Below are 17511 nucleotides of genomic sequence, written 5' to 3'. Positions count from 1 at the left end.
TGAATCATAATGGGTCTAAGTCAGACATTGCTATTCCATCAACATTTGCCAGCCACTCACTTTTCTATACTCCCTCACAGCTAATGTGACCCAGTGCTGATTAATAATATTGTGGTGAATTACCCTTAGTGTAAGTCAGCTGGAAAAACTTCTGAGATATTTTTGTTTCTTCACTGATGAAATGGCACAGTCACTCTAGGACAAAAACACTTTGCCACAGCACATCCTTACCCCTATCACTTTTATAACTTTGATATGGTGGTAATGCTTGGAGGTCTGGCAGCCATCCTGTAGCCATGAGGCAACCAGGAGAAGAATCCGTGACCTACATACCTCAAGAGGATAGAGAAGTGCCTGGCATCCTGATGGCCCTACTGAGCTTCTATTCTCATTTTAAACTACTTACCTCTAGACTTCCTACAATGTGAGATAATCATACATCTTTATGGCTCAGTCCACTATCAGTCAGATTTCTTGTTGTTTGTTGTCAAATATATCCTAAATTATAAGGATGTTTCCAGAAAGAGGACCACCTTTCTTCTCACCAGAATTATGAAGCTCTGATAATATCACTATTAACAAAGTGATAGTCTATGACCAAGTAACTACATGAAGATGTAAGTTAACACTTCTCCAATCCTAGAAGCAGAAAACTTCCTTCTTCCACTCCTCCCCTCCCAATGATTACTCTTCCTTGGCTGGGATGAGATATTTGCTCTTCTGATTTTATGCCTCCAAATAGTACCCTTTGCTTCATTGCTATTTTCATTTGGCTAGGTCTATGCTCAAGGTGGTCCCTCTGAAGGGTCTGGCTGGTTAGGAATGTTGAACTTGTCAAAAATCAGAGTCAGATTCTCCTTGGCAACTGCAAAGGTAAGCTGTCACCAGCCCTGTCAACAGCCACAGCAGAAAGAGAGCTATTTATTCATCTAAGACCTTCATGAGTCACAGTCTAAACATTCTATGAACCCTCCTCCTCTGGCAAGTCATACCCTGCCCCAGTCTCTGGAGAGAGTGCTTCCCACCCAGTGCCACTTCAACACAACAGACTCTAGGCTTTTGGCTGTCTAATCTGTGGGCTGCACAAGTGGTCATGTTATTAATGACTCTGAGTCATAATTTAGAGCATTCCATCTGGAATGTGTGTGGAAAAGTCAGAGGAGGATAGAGGTCTACTCTGTCCTAGGCAAGATATGAGTCTTCTTATGGTCATGCCTCTGGCTAACTGTATCCCCTTGAAAATACAACACATGCCTTATATGTCAAGAATTCAAGTCTCTCCACCTTTTGGTGACCCCCTCTTTTAGATACCCTCTTGTTTGTCAGTGTCAATCAGGATTTGAAGAATTTAACCAGACCCAAGTAGGTCTGCCCAGTGCTGAGTGTGAGGAAGATGGAAGAGAGGAGCTCTCACCTTTTTAAATTTTAGACACGAGTCTTCAGTTAGAATTTTTCATCTTTGTTTTGAACTTCTGCTCAGTCCCCACTAGTACAGTGAATTTGACTATCCCTTTTGGAGTAAGGAGATGCTCAAGCCTTAATGACACAATTCATGGAATGTTTCACTCTTTATCAACACTTAAGCTTTTTGTCCAAAAAAGGGGTTTCCAATCTTCCCTCCCACCTCTAAGTGGTGATTAGAGCATTGCTTGAGGTGTTCTATTTGCATAACAACCTTGAGTAAAATGCTACAAGGACACCAGGACAGACAGACTTCTTCCAGAGCCCTGGGACGAATGCTGTAGAACATAGATGAACAGACAACCCCCAGGGAAGACTTCTCAATGGATAAGGATATCATTCAATGGGAACATAAATTAAAAGCTTCAAGGTTCTGTCCCGAAATGCCATTAGTTCTCAATGGATTGGTCATATTTGTGAGGGACCCTGCATGGTGCTACTCAAGCGTCCTTAAACCTAATATCTTGCCTGCACCTCCCTTGAAATCCCAACGCTTGTCAGGGAAGCTCTCCTCAGGAGGAGGTGGCCAAAGTTAGTGGAGGAAGAGAAGGTATACCAATTCTTTGATAAGAACCCCTAAGTGGGAGAAATGAAAATAGACAGCAAAATTTTCTGGTTACCAATCAGACCATAAGAACCTTCCAGGACCCTGCCAGGGAAGGGATGTGGAAGAAAAAGCTCAGGAGCCCAGAAAACCAAGGGAAAGCTAAGGAATCAGAAATCACTGGTCCAGCCTCCTGTTTTCCATTTGACCAACTAGTTAGTTACTCCATTTTCTTGAAACCAGTATTCTTCATCTAAAAAAATGGAGAAAATAAGTCCTAACATAATGGGCTTACAGTAGACATTAAAAGAGATTATATGTTCACAGCTCCTGACCCACAGTAGGCGTTCAATTAAAAGAGAATATATGTTCACAGCTCCTGACCCACAGTAGGTGTTCAATATATGCAAACATTATTATCATCACCTATGCAGAGTCTGAGAACCCAAGTCAGTTTTCCTCCCTGTTACAATGTTTTCCACCCCACCCCACCCCCACCTGAATGTTTGCCCCCAGGCTGGTGTGGCCAGGGAATTCCAGATTTTATTTGGCTGCCTTCCAGTGCTGAATGTACCACCTACACCTCATCTCCACCCTCTGTCTTTAACACCTGTACGTTCTTTCACACCATGTACCTTCTTTTTGATAAATACAGGTCATATATCTCTACCTGGGCTTATCTGGAACATTCCTCAATCAGATCTTGACCTTCTCCAGATTCAATACACCTTTTCAATTTTTATGTATAATTCCTATCCGTCCTGACCTCACTGGACTTTGCTTCTGGACTTTCTGGCGAATGATTCCAAGTAGCCATCATAGACTCTGGCTTGGGCTTATCTCGCCAGTTCTTCTGGTTTCCTGCTTCCTTAATAGCAAGCCTTATCAGGTCCTCAAGTTCCCAAACCAAGGCCACAGCCAACCATGCAGCTGGCTTCCTGGTTGAACAGCCAAAGCCCTGGGTTCAAAAGCTGGCATAGAAAAGGCACCCAGGTATACAGAAACCAAGTATAGAGAATCCAATGGTCTCATGTTCATGTTCATTTATAGCTCATCATTGGAATGGGTCTGAGACTACCTGCAACATGGCTAAAACCTCATAAAAAATGGATATAGCCTCACATCAAAGCACAAGGAAATTGCTCTTTGATGGACAAATATGAGTGTGGAAGTGAATCTGAAAACTACCAATTAACCTGACCTGAAAAAGACTTTCAACAAATAATGCAGCTTATCTGAAGAACCCAGAGAATAAAAACATAACCCAAGCCAACTCTAGGATTTGATTGAACCAATAAATTCAATCAAGTGAATTGATTAAAGTTAATTAAGTTATTGATTAAATAAATTCATCTTCTTCGGACCATAATAAAAAAGGGGAGGGAAGAATTCACTGAGTGCCTGCTATGTGCCAGACATTTTCTCAAGTAACCCACATAACCCTCTATAACCTTGATAGTGCCATTTTCCCCAGGAGCTACGAATAATTTACCCTGACAGTCACACATCAAGTAATAGGTCTGGATTCAAATCCATATCTGTGTTCAAGCCTAGGATCTCTGCACTCCCCCTCCCTGGTACTAGCCATAAACATGGAAAGCTCACCTTCCCACAATACAGTTACCACAGAGACCTCATGCTCCCCGTGGCAGTCATTTCACTCTCCTCCTTCCCCACTGAAGACTGTTGACATCCTAGCCAGCTAACAAGCAATGGGGTGTTTTTCTTCTTAAAGCCCTCCCCAAGCCACACACTCCCTACCTAGAAAGAAAGTATACTATAGCATAGTCATTAACACCGATTCCAGAGCCAGGCAGCCTGCGTTCGAATCCTGGCTCCGTCACTTACCCTCTGTGTGACCCTGAGGGAGGTGTTTAGCTTTCCTGTACTTCAGTGTCCTTGTGCAAAAAAAGCAGCAATAATAGTAACCCATCTCACAGGCTGTTGCGGAGCTCATACAAGCACTGACACATAGTAAGGGCACAATAAGTTCTAGGGACTGTTAATACAAGTCAATGTGACAACGCTTCACTGAGGTCTCATTTAATTTCATTGCACAGATGAAGGAACTGAGGCAGGCAAACGTTACTATCATGCCCACGGTCACATCGCTCATTGGAGGCAAGGCCAGGATGAGAAAGGAAGGTCTCCCAATTGTTCATCCAGGGCTCCTTCTGCTCACTGGACAGAGAGGCAGAAGAAGCGATTAAGCTGTTGATGCAAGGCGTAATCTCTCGCTGCAGGTCGCCCTGTCACATGAACCACGGTGAAGTCACCACAAACATCCATTTATTTATAAACCTACAACGTTAACCTCTTCACTTAAAAGCCTCTTGGAAACTGGCTGGTTAAAAGCATTTCAGATTCTGTCAGAGAAACAAGCTCACACTGACATCTTGTCTCCATATGCCTTTAAAACCTGTTCGGAGACCCCTAATCCCTCACCGAGGGACGTTCCCCCACACTCCCTTCTTCTAAAGTTTCCACCGTTGGGTGTGGATATTCTCTGAAAGCTCTCTCTTTTGAAAAATTCCCGTGCTTTGAGTCACAGCAAACTTGGGGGGAAGTGACTGCAGCCAGAGGTTTCAACATTCACATAAGCTCTTAATCAGCCCTCCAGTTCATTACTGGGTGATGTCTCGATTACACCGCTGTGCGGGAGAAGAAACAGGGTCTCTGAGTCTGCTGTTCTGATTTAGAGCATGCAGAGGGGCCTTGGAAAATGGGCTCTGTGAGGGGTGACTGAGCTTTCCGAAGAGGTTCCAGCTTCTCCCTTTTTAAGAGTTTAATCCTGCACTGCATTCTTGTTTATTCATTTAGTACATATTTATTGGTTTCTATTATGGAAACCAGACTAAGTGCCAGAGATCCGAGAATAAGTAAAGCAGATATGACCTCTGGTTTCATGGATCTTATGCTCTAAATGGGGCGACAGGCACTAACCAAAACGAAGAGCGGTATGAGACAGGGGAGGGGCACATACCTGAGCACATCTGTGTCGTGGAAGGCTTCCCCTATTAAAGGAGTTTCTGTCACATGTGATCTGAAGGTTTGTGAGTGGAACCTCTAGACAGAGCACATACATGCAGGATAGATGACGTGGAGAGAGAGCAGGAAAGATGAAGACAGGAAAGAAACCTGTGAATTAAGCACATCTTTGTTCTAGAGCAATGGGAAGACGCTGAGAAGCTAGAGCCACTATACCCAAGGGTATCACCATCTGGGGTATTAGAAGATATTTTCCCATCTATTATTTCTCTTTCATTTTATACTGTGTTAATAGCTCTAATTTTTCTAACCCTGTACTTTCTATGCTATTTACATTACATATATTATCTCTGTTAACCCTAACCTTAAGCTATAAGGAATGGACTATCATTATGCCCATTTTACAGATAAGAAAAGTGAGGTTCCAAAAGGGCAAATCATTTGCCCAAGGTCACACAGATGAGATGAGATGAGATGACATTGGAATCTGGTTCTCTCTGACGCCAGGTCCAAGTTTTTAACAGCAGGGAATATTGCAAGTTCCCTGCAGGCAGGAGCTGAGTCTTTCTGATTCTGCTTGGTTTGTTAGTGCCACCCCGTGCTGGTCCACCCCCAGAGCTCACTGCAGGCGGGTGGGACAGTTCACTCCCCGCCCCACTTCCCGCCTATCCCCACCTAATCACCGCTGACACTTCTGTAACGCTGACCACACACCGGGCACACTTGATGGATGTTGGCTCGTTTTCATTTTTATCCCAACCTATGAAGTGGGTACTATCATTTTCATCCTCTGCATTTCGTGGACAAGAAAAGTGAGTCACGGCAAGGTGAACAGCTTGGGCAGAGGACCCACGTTAACAAGTGGCACAGGCAGGCAAGCTAGAGCGCACCAAGTACGACCACTAGAGGGGATTCTTCCTCCCACTCTCCAGCCATCAGGACCTCCTTGACATTTCTTGGGAAATGTGCATTCTCTTGCCTCCAGTCTTCAGAGATGCTAATACCTCTTCCTACAGGCTCTCTCAGCCCATAGCCTGACTTCATCTTCCCTTGGGCTCTGTCCTGTCTCTCCTCCAGGACTCTTCGTCAGGGTCCACTGGCCCTGCTGCTCTTGCCCCTGACAGCCCTCAACTTCTCAGCACTCACCAAATAAGCTGGGTAGTCAACTGGTCTCCCCGACACCTCCCACATGGGGCAGGGCCCACGCTGCCAAGTCCCAGGTACATCCACAATGCTTGGGACTTGGCAACAGCTCTATCATTATTATGAAATGAGCAGATAAATACATGAGTTAATGAGTGAATGCTGAATGATTCTTTTCTGTACCCAATTATGCACAGCACATAGTAGGCCTCATTCGATATTGCTGAATGAACAAGTGACTGTATAGTCTGATTCCAGAACTTATTTTTCCCTTTGGCTTCCCTGGCCTCTTTCTCCTTGTTTGTTTAAAAATCCCAAAGAGGGGCGCCTGGGTGTCTCAGTGAGTTAAGCCTCTGCCTTTGGGTCAGGTCATGATCTTAGGGTCCTGGGATCGAGTCCTGCATTGGGCTTTCTACTCAGCAGGGAGCCTGCTTCCTCCCTCTCTCTCTGTGCCTGCCTCTCTGCCTACTTGTGGTCTCTCTCTCTCTCTGCCAAATAAATAAAAATCTTAAAAAAAAAAAAAAAAAAAAAGGTCAAAAAAACCGTAACAGTTCTACAGAGATCAAGGATGAGGTTGTTGGTTAACAGGAAGGATAAAGTGAGAATCCGGAATTTTTCCTCCAGCTTCAATGTGGGAAAAAATATGTATGTATCCCAAGGTGTGTTCTGGACTCTAGAGCCTTGCTGTTGCCATCTGCCTGTCCCTCCCGAAAGCAGCAGCCCCAGGGGCTCTGCCCTGAGTGGCTGAGGGCCCGCAAGGAGTGAGGAAGCTGCCTGACCTGTGATTGTTCCTGAGCTGCAGGGACAGTGGCTGTTCTGGGCACTTCAGGAAGTACTTGCTCTAAGAGGCCCTTCCGGCTATTGTTGTTCAGGCCGAGCCTGCTGGGCTGGCACTGGGACAGGGTGCCCCTCCAGGCCAAAGGTCTGCCTAGGGCACTGGAGCAGGAAGGTGAAAGGCAGGGGTTAGTACTTGAGCCAGGAAGGGGTCTTGGGCTCAAGCTTCTCTTGTCTTCAGGCCGTTGAAGCCAGGAGCTGGGTGCCTCCCATCTTTGGGTCTCCTCTAGCAGTACTGGCTCTGATGAGAGATAAGCCCGATGCGGAGGGTGATCGGGTGGCTGGGGCCAGTGAGAACTAGCTGGAGCGGGGGAAGGAGCATGGACTCAGGAATAAGGCCTGTACGCTGGCTCTGCCCCTCCCTGCACCCTGGGACACTTCTGAATCTCCTCTTCCTCTTCCTCATCCATAGAAGAGAAAGAATGACCAGCGTGAGAGGTCACAAGGATGAGCTGAGTAAGATTGATGAACCTGTCAGGTACACAATAGCAGTGGGAAAGGCTGGTTTCCTTCCTTCTCCGAAGCAGCTGGACAAGGGCAGGCGGTGCGGGGATGCGGTTGGGCAGCAGATGTCACGTTTCACTACATTCCTCCCAGTCACAGGCTGCTGACCCGGGCGCTGAGCCCTCTCCTGCCTGAATTCTCCCAACAGCTGCCCTGCTTCTTTGCCTGGCCTTGCCCGTGACTCCTGTTGGAACCAAAAGCCTCTGCTCTGTTCCAGTCACACACACACACAAATTTACAGGAATGACGTAATATGTGGCTCTCATAGCCACCAGCCATGGAGAAAGTCCAGACTTCCAGATCTCTACCCCAAATTCATGCCAGGATTGCAAATCAGCGCTCTCTTGTTCCCACGAATCCAGGGTAACTCCCATGCCACCACTCCACCCAGCAGCAGCTCTGCCACCCCCGTCTCTCATGACAAAGGCCACCAATCCAGCCACTGAGGCACAAAATTGGTGGGGAGAGGGGCAGGAAAGAGTTTGCAAGTCCCTAACCCTGCAACCTGACCTTTAATTATAACAGCAGCGACGCTGACTGAAGAAAACGTGCCCGACACTGTTCTAAGCTCTTTGTATTAACTCATTTCCTCTTCACCAACAGAGTTTGAAGTAGGTACAGTTTTTAACCTCCATTTTACAAAAGAGGAAACTGAGTCTCAGGGGGAGCGATATCAGCACTATGGCCGCAGGAGACATTCCTCCATTCTCTCCCCCTTTTTCACAGCAAGTTAAACATCCGTTTGCAAACAAAGATGTTTCAGTGAGTTGTGGGAACCAGCACCATACGCCAAGGGACTCAGGAGGACTCTCACCCACCTGTGCAACCAAAAATAGGCAGACAGACCTGTTGGGAAGGGCTGTGGAAACTGTCTCAGAGGGCTCAAGGGCTGGCCTGTGGCCATAGAATCGATGTGTTGCAGGTAAGATTTAAACCCATTTCTGCAGCTGCCAAGTCTAGTGTCTTTTGTTTTCCCACCAAGCCACTGATTCCCAAACCAAAAGAAACTGGCAGGCTGGACCCTTTCACAGCAACACAGCAGAACAGAATTTCTCCCGGCAGACCTAACTTGTCAAACCCCAGACTAAGTTTGATGAGCAAAGGGAGAGAAGGCAGGGAGTGTGATGCGGTCCACCCTCTCTCTGCCCTCGGTGAGGAGTGGGATGCTGGACCTGCCACTGTCCCTGTCTGGTCTTCTGGACCCTCACCTATCCAAGCAGCAGATGAAATTAATCTGGCTTCAGACAAGTTCCCTCCCAACACTGGCATTCCAGGATCCCACGTACTGAGGTGGTTTTCCGTGGTGCCAGGCACTGGGCTGAGTATTATATACAACCAGAAAACAATCGCAGCTATTTGCCGGGCTCTGCTGTCAGTACCTTCCCTGGTCTTAGCTCATTCAATCCTCAGAACAGCCCTGAGATGGGCATGACAATCCACAACCCACCCTACCCCACCCCCCAGCTCCCCTTCCAGCCCCAGGAAGCGGAGACTAGGAACAGTGATACAAGCCCACCCCGACTCACCCAGCCTGGCAGGGATGCGGGTGGGATTGGAACTCAAACTGTCCGCCTCCCAAACCCACGTTTTTCATCACCAGACGACTTAGAGTGCCTCGTCCACCTCAGCCAGGGACAGGTGCCAGCAGCAGCACTATTGTTTTTTGCTTATCCCGCTGCCTGCCCATCTGCAGTTGCTATTTTTCCATTGCCATCATCAATCACGGCATGACTTAAACAGGTCAGGGAGAGGGTCCTGCAGCTGCCCGTGTGTGGCTACGGCAGTCCGCTGCCCACAGTCCTTCCTGTTGGCTCCGTGGGGACATGTGCGGAAAGCCCTTTCTTTGAAAATAAACTGATCCAGTTTGGGGGGAGGAGGTGCTGTCCTTCTTATTTATTTAGTCACAGCCTCAAGGCTAAACTGGTGGCCCAGCAGCTCTGAGTATTTTCTCTGAGCTGGAAAACCAACTCCAAGCACGGGTGAGCAGGTCGGGAAACTTGAGAACAGCACAGACGTCGGGGAAAATTCCATGTACGGTTGCCTGCGGCGGAAGGGCTGTGTGGCCTAGCGTTCCTTCTCCCCAGGAGAACTTGCAGGCTGCCCCCGGCTCTCCCCCACCAAACCAAGTAAGCAGAGAGACTCTAGGAAGTAGTCCAGGCTTGAGGGAGCTGGCTTCTCGGGAAGACGGAGGGGAGGGTACAGAGGCCCAGGAGCTGTCTGTCTCAGGGCAGTGGGTCATTCAGAAGTCGCACACCTGCATGCTGGGGGCAGATGGCTCTGGCTTGGGCACAAATCCCACTAGTCCCTTGGGTTGTACTGCCCCAACTGCCTGCAGGCAGGAGCCAAGATGGGGTTCCTCCCAATCAGAGGAAAGGTATCCGGCAGGACTTCATCAGGAGGGCCGCTGAGGTGCCGTTCTTGGAGGAGTCATCCAGAAGCTGGAAGAGTTGGAACTGAAGAAATTTCCAATAAGAATGCGTTCCTGTGAGGAGCACCAGGGTGGCTCAGTAGGTTAAAGGTCCAACTCTCAATTTCGGTTCAGGTCATGATCTCAGGGCTGGGGATCGAGGTGCTTCAAGCTCCGCCCTCAGCGGGAGTCTGCTTGGGATTCCCTCCCTCTCCCTGCCCCCTCACTCACAGTACTTGCGCACACTCCCTCTCTCTCTTTAAAAAAAAAAAAAAGAAAGAAAGAATGGCTTCCTGTGAGGTCACTCACTACCACCAAGATCACCACGTTGCACTGACTGTGTTCTGCTTCCTGAAAACATTTTCTAACATTCATTTAGAGCTTTCTTTATTGTGTCACAGTGGAAATTGAAAACAAGCAAGCAGTCATCTCTGGGGAAAAAACCACTTGAGCAAACAGTGTGGACATGGCAAGAACTCCATTTCTTGCCCAGGGGAGGACAAGTCTTGACCCCAGACTGTGTGTTTTGGCTGAGCTGGTCTCCAAGGGCTTGCTTCGCTGCATGACAACAGCACTTGGTCCGTGTCTGTTGGCCTGCAGTCACACTCGTGTTGTTTCATTCCTGGGCTCCAGAGAGAGAAAGAGAGAGAGCAGGCTTTGGAGTCACAAGTGTCAGATTTCAAATTCCAGTTCCGCCATTTTATTTCTTTGTGGTCCTAACCTAGGCTTCCTGGCCTTGGTTTTCCCATTTCCGAAGTGGGGCTAGGGCTATCCATCTTGAAAAATCCTCGTAAGGCTGAAAAGAGATAATGTCTGTAGAGAGCATCTGGCACACAGAAGGTGCTCTATAAATTTGAATCTTTCCCCCTTACTCCTCACACTAGGCAAAGGAAATACGATTAATAAAATATTTAAAAAGAAAAGAAAGATGGAAGGAAGGAAAGAAAGAGGAAGAAAATCCTTGCAGTTTAAGCCACACTCCCTTCAAGGTTGACTGTGATTTTACCTTCATTTCCTAATCTCACTCCCTGAGCCCGACACCCCCCACACTTGGGTCCCCATGCTAAGAAAATATCTGGAAGTCCAATCCTCCCCTATGTCTATCAGGACCGCTCAGAGGTGAGGCAAGGAGAAGGCTGGGGGCAGGGGGTACACTGTCAAGTCCCCCCAGTGCTTTCAGCCACACGTGCACGCCCTTGCTCCATCAGCTGTCTGCATGACTGGGCCCTGCAGTGATGCCCCCATCCTCGGATGCCGTAATATCTACCAACATCCCTCCTGGGAGGACCATTTCACATACCTTCAGAAAGAATCCTTCTCTTTCTTCCCAACTCCACCCCCATTGGAGAAAAGCTTTATCACCACAAAGAACAGTGTTCGTTTAGCCAAACTGATGAAGATTTCAAGATCTGAGGTGAAGCAGCCTCGGTTTGAATCTTGGCTATGTCCCTCACCTGTGTGACCTGGCCAGGTTATGTAACCATACCAAGCAGAGTCATGCCATCTGTGAGATGAGGACCGTCCAGTGCAAACCTCACAGGGTCTCCACGACGACTCCTTGAGATCATTTATTTAAAATATTTAGCACAGTACTTGGAACCCAGTAAATGCAGAATATACAATCGTGTTTTTATGACCTGGCCATTAAAAATTTATAGACCATCTGCATTCCTAAAATTCCCATTTTTCCACTCTAACCAAAAAAAAAAAAAAAAAAAAAAAAGTGGTCAGGGGGCGGGGAATGACAGGATAATAGTATTTAGTAAGGAAAATTTTCTCTAAGGCTTTTTTAAAGAAGTGAAGCATGTGGATTGGTCAGGCTTTAGGCATTATATATACCGTCTTCCTCAACTCTTGTGATACCTTTTGGAGTAAACTGGAGGGGTAAGTAGAGGAATAGTTCATAATAGACTATCTGAGTCTGAACTCTGACTTGGCCACTTAGCTGTGTGAACTGAGGTGAGTGGTTTAACCTCCCTGGGCCAATTTCTCTATCCAGTAAAATGAGAATAGTGATACCTATAAGGTAGTCATGAGGACTAAATGAGTTAATATATGCAATGCAGTAAGAAAAGTGTTAGGCACATAGTAACCTTTTACTCATGACTGCTGTAACCTTCTAGAGAACCTGAAAAAGAGGTTCAAGAAGGTTAATTAATTCACGCAAGCTCACATGCTGCCGAGTGCAGGAGCAGAATTCAAATCCAAGTCAAACTGATTCCAGAGCCAGTGGAATGCTTATCCCACTACTCTTTATCATATACCGAGCAGGAAAAGAGTTAGGACTTTCTCTGGGCAGAAAGGATGCGGCCAAATGAGAGTCTGGGTGTTAGATACATTGATGGTTCATTTTTAGCAGAAGTAACAAAGACAGAAAAAGGAACGGTTTGAAGAGAAAGAGAGTCAATTATATTATGACATCAGAAGCTAACTCTGCAAACTAAAACAACAACAACAACAAAACTGTTTTAGGCCGTACTGCCGCCTAGGAGTACAAGCGGCATTCCAATCAGTTAGAAAAAGCTCTTGTGGGAGAGTTCCAGACACTGTTTAAATTCTGATGCGGGGAGGGGAGCCCTGGTGGTTGTGTGTTTCTGCAGAGCTGGTTTTCATGTGCACAGACCCTCCCCTGGGTCCAGCCCTCGCGGGGGGACATCATTCCAAAGCACTGAACCAAATATGCTATGCCCCTCTGCCAGGGCCAATGCCCACAGTTCTCAGAACATGAAATCCGGGCGCATGGGGCCCGGCTGGGAGGGCTGGGCAGGGTGGGGCATTCAGAGACTCCAAGCGACTGTCATTGGCCATGGGATTAGCTGTGATTAATTTTTCCTTTTAGCATTTGCTTGAGCATTGAGCGTATATTGCTTTAGTGATTGGAAAAGAAACTGTTGAAACAAAACAGTGAAAAACCACATGTGGTCATCTCTGGGTTGTGGGATTACTGGTGATTTGTGTTTCTTCTTCTTTGTGTGTTTTTGCTTCATTTTCTGCTTTGAATGTGTAATACTTTAGGATTTAAAGGGAAAAAGAATAAACGTTATTAAAACTCAAACGAGAATGATTTCACGTGAGTGTGAGCTCCAACCATGCAGGCTTCCCTGGCTCCTGTCACAACATGTTGAAGGTGGAATGAGGTAAAGTCCTCCTCCCTCAGCAAAGAGAAAAAGCGGCCAAGAAGGGGGTGGTTACTCTCTCAGGGTCTGGGACTCCACCACCACTGCCACACTGAACTGTGAGCACCTCTCTCTCTCTCTTTTTTTTTTTTTTCATCATTGTTGCTGTGCTATGGACTTGTCTGATTTTTTTTTTTTTTTTTTTTTTTTTTTTACCAAATGGAAAAAAAATGTGTTTCCACCTGATCAAAATTCATGTTTTGTCCATTAGCTCCATTCTTCAAACTAGGAAGGAAATGTTCAAGTTCCCTAGAGAAACCTTTGAGGGTTGTTGATTCAAATGCAAATACATATGAGCCCCTCAGGGATATAATTTCTGTCCGGAAAGAATAGAATGGACCAAAGTCAATGCTCTGGGGGCTTCTTGTGTTTCTTCTCTGGGAAGAAAAAAAAAAAAAAAAAAAGAGGGGAAGAGAAGGGGAGAGAAAGAAAGAGATGGAAAGAAAAAAGGAAGAAAGGAAGGAAAAAGAGAGGAAAGGAGGAAGGAAGGGGGAGAGAGAGAGAGAGGGTGGAAGAGAAATAATACAAAGAATGGATGGGGAGGAAGAGGGAGAGGGGAGTGAGTTTAGAAACATCAAGGAGAGAGTGTTGACAATTAGGATGCAATGGGAATATTTAGAACAAAAGGGGCCTCAAAAACTATTCCTTCCACCCCTTCTCACTTTCCAGATGAGAAAGCCAGGCCCGGAGAATTCAGTGATTTGCCCATTTCAAACACTCACAGTGATGACAGAAGCAAGATTACAAGCCAAATGTTCCCAATTCCAGCCCTGGCCCACTTTCAATTCAACTCTGCGCACTCTGCCTTCAGGTGCAGGGAGGTATGTGTGACCTACCCAGCCTATTACAAAGGCCTTGACATTTAAAGGATTAAACATTTGGATGATGCCTTGGGAGTCTTCCTTCAAAGACGGTTCTCTCAAAAGAGGTGGATCAAAGAAGACGGGTGGAAAGAGGGGTCTGTATCCGTTAGGGTGCTTTCAACTGCCAGCAACAGAGAATTGGACTCAAAGTGGCTTAAGCAATAAAGGAGGTTTTGTTGAAAGCGCCTCGGTATGGCGACCTTCAGGGGAGGCTTGCTCCTGGCAGCTAAATTAAATCACCAAAGATCCAAGTTTCTCTCCATTTTCTTGTTCTGCCTTTGGCGGCGCCATCTTCCTCCTATAGCTCACTCTCTTTGGGGCCCCAAAGCAGGAAGTCTCAGGCCAGGTCCCTTCCCTTCCCTGGCTTGAACCTTGATTCCCTGATCTGTCCATTGATGGGGCTGATCACTGAATGAGCTCAAACAGCCCTTGCACCTCTGACTGGTTTTCTCAAAAGGTGGACCGTGGGTCATTTGTATTAGAACTGTTGTTTACAATGTTCATTTTACCGACCATACAGTTCCTGCACTCTAGCTCAATGCCACTAAACCATGATCTCTGAGGAACACAGGGATCTATGGTGTCAATGAGCTTGCCTAGAATATCCTTGGTGCCTGCTGAAGTCTGAAAAATATTTGTTCCCAAGAGAGCATAGGACAGGGATTAAACTAAGGCTGCTGAGCCAAATTCTGCCTGAGAGTTAAGAATGGTTTTTACATTTTTAAAAGGTTGCCTTTAAAACAAACAAACAAACAAACAAAAAACAAGCAAAAAAGGGGGGAAAAATAAACTCAAGCAAAGAAGAATATGAAACAGGCCTTCCATGGCTCCCAAAGTCTGACATATTTACTACCTGGCTCATTACAGAAAACTTCTGCCAACTCCTGGCCTAGAATAATGAGGTCATTGGATGGTGGAGAGAAAGGCAGGGGGTGGATCTGGACAGTTTGTAGGGCTGAGGAGGCCAAGAATTCCTGGGAGCAGGAGTTTGCAACGTTCCATCAGCTCCACGGAGAATCAAGAAAGTCAAAAATAAAATGTGCTCGAGTTCTGGAATTCAGTTTAAGAAATATCTTTTCCAGAAGACCTCCTAGAGTCTCTAGTTGCACCCAGTGTCGAATATTGAACTAAGGGCTGGGGTGGGGGGCACAGTAAAAAATCTCAGGAAGGGACGATGTCAGTATGCAACCTCTTTGATCCAACAGCCACCAGTCAGTGGTCTCCCATAACATGGGGAACATTTTGGGGTTAGCTTGTGTGACTAGTTTCTATGCTTTACTTGCAACCATGGAGCAAACACTAATCAGCTAAGGATATGGTACTCAAAGAGCCACCCCAGGTCAGGGAGGTAATTTCCTGGGGCCTTCACCAGGAAAAGATCCCAGGGCTTCTCAGACAATGAGCAAGAGATGCTCTATGTTATTAGGAGCAATAGCGGACAAACCCATGACTTTGGGAGTCAGACCTAAGGTCAAGTCCTGCCCTTGAATTTATTTGCTCTATGATTTTAGATCCATACTGTCTGAGATGGTAGCCACTGGCCCCATCTGGCTATTTGTATTTAAATTCATTAAAATTAAATAAAATGTAAAATTCAGTTCCTTGGTGACAGTAGTCACACTAGCAGTCATTAGTCCACTCACTAACTACACGTGGCTTGTGGCTATCATATCAGATTGCACAGATGTGGAACTTTACCACCATCACAGAAGTTCATGAGACAATGCTGCTATAGGTAATCTTTTCTGGGGGGTGGGGGAGCTTATTTAATGAGTTAAAGTTAGTTAGTTAATATACAGTGCAATATTAGTTTCAGGTATACAATTTAGTGATTTAACACTTACATAGAATACCAGGTACCCAGCACAAGTGCATTCCTTAATCCCCATCACTTATTTCAGCCATCTCCCCGACCGAGCTCCCCTCTGCTAGCCATCAGTTTGGTTTGTTCTCTATAAGAGTCTGCTTCTTGCTTTGCCTCTCTCTTTTCTCCTATGATCATTTTTGTTGTTTCTCAAATTCCACATATAGGCCATTTTTTTTTAAGATTTTATTTATTTATTTGACAGATAGAGATCACAAGTAGATAGAGAGGCAGGCAGAGAGAGGAGGAAGCAGGCTCTCCATTAAGCAGAGAGCCCAAAGTGGGGCTCGATCCCAGGATCCTGAGATCATGACCTGAACCCAAGGCAGAGGCTTAACCCACTGAGCCACCGAGGTGCCCCCTTAGGCAATCTTTTGACAATCACTTTGAAGTCATCCTCTGGCTTTCATTCAACCACCCAATGGCCTTATTATTTCTAGGTTCTATTGCCTAGAAATGGTCATCAAATTCCAACCCAAGATACCGTGTGCTCATTCATAAAATAGGCATAAGAGTATATCTACTTGTCAGGGTTGTTGTGAGGATTACAGGAGGCAGAACGGGTAGAGTGACTAGCACAAAACTTGCCACAGAAAAAGTGCTCATCAAAGGGGGCACTCACTGGTATTAGGTGCAAAATCTCAGGCTCCGTTACTGCCAATACTCTCCCATCTTCTTCTAGGCCAGTGGTTCTCAAACTCTAGTACGCATTTAGACTCCCAGTCTGCCCGGAGGGTCCTATCCCCAGAGTTCCTAATTCAGGAAGTTTGGGAGCCTGGCAATGTGCATTCCAACAAGTTCCTAAGTCCTGTTGATGCTGCAGCTCTGGGAACCACATACTAAGAACCGCTGCTCTAGATAGTTCTTCTTCCGCCATTGCTGCCCCTTTTTGTTAAGGAGTCATTACTTCTTTATGAATACTGTCCTTTTTTGAACATACCTTGCTAAGTTATGCACCTTCCTGAAAAGAGGCTATTCTCTCTATCCCTGAGAAAACTTTCTCTGCATTTTCCAACCCCAAATCAGACTCTGATAGGCCTGGCCAGTGGCTTCCCCCTCAGATCTCCACCCCATGTTTGTCACTCATCCCTCTGTGCTGTCTCTTACATTTTGCTTATTCTTTGTTTGCTGTGACATAACGGTTATTAGTTTCCCTGACCGTGTTTCCTAAAGTGTAAGGAGATGATCCGCTGTGAAGGAGCAGGAGGCTGGCTGAGGACAAAGCAAAAGCTGGCGCCTTGCATCCCCTGCCCTTCACCCGCTCCCCTCCATATGTGTAGCATTCCTCAGGCACCCCTGACTGCCATAAAACGATAAATAGGGGGTAATATTCAATTGGCATTTCAGCTGCTGGTCCCCGGGACAAATTGTTGCGGTATATCAATAATTTCAGATGGTACAGAGAGAAACAAAAAACATGGAGCCACAAAATAAGACAGTCCTTTCCAAACTCCTATTATGTCAGGGAGAGAGCCACAGTCTGGGGCTGATGAGTCTCACCCCCTTGCTAATAACCCTCCAGCTCAGAACCTGAGTCAGATAACTCCATCACCATACCATCATCGTCGTCATCCAACAGTGGTGGCTTAAATGCACGCAGCGCTTTCTGTGTGCCTGCCAGTGTTCTAAGCTTTACATATGCTTACATAAATTAATCCAGTGAATCCTCACCACCCTAGGAAGTAGATAGAATCATGGTGTTCATTTTTAAGATGAAGGAACTGAGG

At 46.3% G+C, this 17511-nt stretch overlaps 1 long non-coding RNA gene across 3 annotated transcripts in view; it reads right to left on the bottom strand.

Moving 5' to 3' along the window:
• The window catches only part of LOC123387770, a 206265-nt gene extending 195592 nt beyond the window's left edge, over positions 1-10673 (bottom strand). For all 3 annotated transcript variants that reach the window (XR_006602266.1, XR_006602265.1, XR_006602267.1), the window contains exon 1: positions 9001-10673. This is a non-coding gene — a long non-coding RNA (uncharacterized LOC123387770). The remainder of the gene's footprint in view (positions 1-9000) is intronic.
• Between the last annotated feature and the right edge of the window lie 6838 nt (positions 10674-17511).

The sequence above is a fragment of the Mustela putorius genome, unplaced genomic scaffold (genome assembly GCF_011764305.1).
Source record: "Mustela putorius furo isolate JIRA1106 unplaced genomic scaffold, ASM1176430v1.1 tig00003859_pilon_pilon_pilon, whole genome shotgun sequence".
NCBI lineage: Eukaryota > Metazoa > Chordata > Mammalia > Carnivora > Mustelidae > Mustela > Mustela putorius.
The sequence above is the reverse complement of the archived record's forward strand: the minus strand, read 5'-3'. Positions and strand labels throughout refer to the sequence as shown.